Source organism: Chrysochloris asiatica, unplaced genomic scaffold (genome assembly GCF_000296735.1).
Source record: "Chrysochloris asiatica unplaced genomic scaffold, ChrAsi1.0 scaffold00264, whole genome shotgun sequence".
In the NCBI taxonomy this organism is placed as follows: Eukaryota; Metazoa; Chordata; class Mammalia; order Afrosoricida; family Chrysochloridae; genus Chrysochloris; species Chrysochloris asiatica.
This window is the reverse complement of record NW_006408782.1, coordinates 2,050,400-2,054,292: the sequence shown is the minus strand read 5'-3', so window position 1 is coordinate 2,054,292 and position 3,893 is coordinate 2,050,400.

Here is a 3,893-nt window from a genome sequence, read left to right as displayed (position 1 = left end):
CCTATACAGGGTCGCTATGAATTGGAACCAACTCGACAGCACTAAACAGTAATGACAATGATTATAAGGGTGTTAAGAAAACACTCACATTTATGACTGGAAGTAAATATTCAAGGGGTCTTTAAAAGTTCATGGAAAAATTCTGTTATTTTTTACTTCTATTGTTGACCAACATTTTGAAGTCCTTTCATAAATCTATAAAAATGTGATAGTTATTATTAAAACCTTATTAATATTGCTTAATATTAATAAATATTAATTAATAAAACTTTGGTAATACTACTTTTAAAATGCCTTTCTATATGAAATCTACAGAAATTTTGACAGAATTTACAGAAATTGCCATTGTTGGTCAGATTCGCTACCAAAAGAGACTCAGCATACAAAAACATTAAATTCAGGGGAAAAGTACAGGCAGTCCCTGGGTTATGAATGTCCCACTTACAGACAATTTCTACTTTCCCTTTATTGGGTTTTAAACCAATGTGGATCAATCACAGAAGAGAAACAGAAACAGACCTTAATTTTAGAATTTGGGTGATTCCTCATGATAACCAGAAAGGGAAAATTACAGGTCAATGCCCTGAGATAGGAGACTCCGAAGAAGTGTAAAGAGTCATTTCAGAAGCCTGACTTATGAGACTGGATAACTGACAGAACACTGAAGAGCCTTTGAAAATACACTGCATATGTATCACGGTAAGCCACCATCTTTGATCAGGGCATCTCTATCTTTCAGGGGACACCACCATTTTTGAGTGAGGCAGTGTTTTGGTTCAAAATCCATCTTATGTTTATACAAGTTTACCCACACTGAGAAACAAATGAACCCAACCCTTCTCACAATAACTTCATAATAATCACCTTTACTTGCTGCATGCATAGCTTTTAAATTATTCTTAGGAGTTGTGCCTTCTATTGCAATAAAGTAATGTTAAATAAGAACATACGAGTTGCAGCTGATGTACAAATTCTGAAAGATAGTTAGGAACCACCACTCCTCTGTCAGTTTTTCACACTGTGGTAGCCTGTGTGGTCATGTGATACTGGAAGCTATGACTACAGGATTTTGAATGCCAGCAGAGTCACCTATGGTAGACAGATTTCAGCTGAGCCTTCAGACTAAGACATACTCAGAAGAAGGAGAGGCAGAATATTTCAGAATGTTTAGACATTGAAAACATTATGAATGTTAATAAAACACTTACCTGGCCAGCTGATTGAAGGAGATCCATATTTGTGCCCATTCCAAAGACAAGTAGCTTAACAGAATGCCGAAATCATAGGACAATATCATTAATATCACATGAAAGTAATTTTTTTTTTAGTTTTTATTGTGAATTGAGTGATAGCTTACATGAGGGAACATCAGCAGTTTTATAGTCATTGTTTCATTGCAATGATTACAATCTCCTCTGTGCATCATTATTCAACAGTATTTGCTCCTATTTTCTCTGTGTTTTTTGTTGTTGTTGTTGTTGTTTTGGGTTTTTTTTTGGCAGGTGTAATATACACAAAAACACTCAGGAATATATAATTATTTAAACAACCAAAGGACTCATTATACAAGCCTGCCTCATGACCACCAGCACCTGGCTGCCTGCACACAGCCATTCTCTTTCCATGAGTCTAGAGTCCTCAGCTGCTCTTATCTCTGCATTCCCTCATCTCTGTCTCCATCTCTGGTTTCACTGCTTCTCTGGATAGGGTCCTACATTCTGCTCATGCTATTATCTCTTGATGGTCCTAGAGCTCTTTGTTCCTGGACTGTAAGATTAACTACTCTTCTCTTATAGTTACAAAACTTCTACTTTTACAGTTGTGATAGTCACAATTAGTCATAAAATTATTCATTATTGAATCATAAGAATCTTATCCCCATCTCATTTCATCAGACCCACATAGATAAGATGAAAACTATACAGCGGGGATTCTACCTTCCCCACACACTCAGAAACTAAACTCCTTCTTGAAAACTTGTAAGCCTGTCTGTCACTTTGTGCCTTTATAGCCCCTCCCATTGTAGTGTAGGGCTGCTAACCTCAAGGTCAGCATTTTGGGCTGCTCTGGTAGAATAGTGGTTACGAATCGGGCTGGGAACCGTAAGGTCAGCAGTTTGAAACTACCAGCTGCTCCGTGGGAGAAAGATGAGGCGTTCTGCTCCCATAAAGATTAACAGCCTCAGAAACCCTATACCTGGCCACTATGGGTTGGAACCAATGCGACAGCACATAACAACAACATTGTACGTAGTCAATGTCTAAGTTGCTCATCTCAATCAACCCTGTGTACAGATGGGATAGGACTGATGTTGGATATGAAGATTCCTTCCCTCTCAGTTGGTATTTTGAGCTACTGCATCCATAAGTATAGGTCAAATCCATCAAACTGTAGTAATTTACACTTGTTTCCTTTATTAAACATTTTATTTATTTAGTGTTTTAATCTTACTCTAGTTGAGTTCTGATCATCAAGCTCTAGAAGCTAGGTCAAATGGGTACTATCTAAAGTTTGAGTATTCTTGTGCGTCCTTCCCTCACTTCACATCAGTTGGACACTTTGCTCTCAGCTCTAGCCCTCTGTGGCTATGTCCTTGTCCATTGGCTCAGACGTTCCAGGTCTCATCATACTTCAGACCAACCAACCCTTTCTCTTCTCTCTCTTCTCCAGGTTGACAGGAGTCTATGGAACGTGGACAAACTCTACCCATATCTTCATTGCTGCCTTTCCCTCTCTTCCACTAACCAGTAGACCAACATAGTCACCAGCAAGCTTACCTGCCTGCTCATGTGTTCCCTTTGAGTTTCAGTCTTGTAGGGGGATTTGTCGTAAAGGAACTTGATTGCTTACCTTGATGGATCCCCAGCAAACAACTTGCTTGTTCTTGTGTATCCAGTCAGACTGCTATTTTTGTTTTGGATTTTCCCTCCTGGTCTTTCTTTCAAGAAGTATCTTCTGTTCCAATAGTTATTCCAGGCTGGTATTCTTGTCCTTTCAAGTGGGAACCTACCTGTCCTTAGATAGAACTGGAGTTTAAAAAAATACAAGTTTTCTTGCTGGTCTTTCTTTTGGGACATATCTTCTGTTCCTCTAGCTGCTATTGGCTGGTCTGCATGTACTTTCAAGTGGGACTGCCCCACCTCAGAAGGTTCTAGATGGGGCTAAGGAGTCTGCCTATTTTACTAGGCACATTTTGGAACCCCTTTTAGTATTCCAATAAGTTATAGGCTGAAGATGGGGCAAGCAAAATTTTGATAAAGATAATTCAAACGTGCAGCAGTAAGTAAATTGACAGAATACTGCCAGAGGTTCAATCCAGATTCAGACAGGGACATAACAAGCAAAAAGATTGTTTAACTGTGTTCTATTGACTATGCAAGTGACTATGGCTGTATGGATCATGACACGCTATGGACAACAATGGGTAGAATGAGTATTCTGGAATACTTAATTGTGCTCATGAGGAACCTGTAAATAGACAAAGAAGCAGCCACTATAACAGAACAAGGGGACGTGGAATGGTTTAAAATCCAGAAAGGAGTGAGCCACTGTTGTATTCTTTCACCATTTTATTCAATCTGTGTGCTGAGCAAAGAAACTGAGAGGTTGGATTACATGAAGAAGAGCCATCAGAGTTTGAGGAAGGCTCTTTAACAACCTCACACATGCATATGAAACAACCTTGCTTGCTGAAAACAAAGGGCACTTAAAAGACTCACTGATTAAGATCAAAGGCCTCAGCCTACTATATGGTTTGTATCTCAATGTAAAGAAAACAAAAATCCTCACTGCTGGACCAGTAAGTAAAATTATGATAAGTGGAGAAAAGATTCATGTTGTCAAAGACTTCAGTTTGCTTGGATCAACTTTCTTGGAAGTAGCAGCCAAAATAT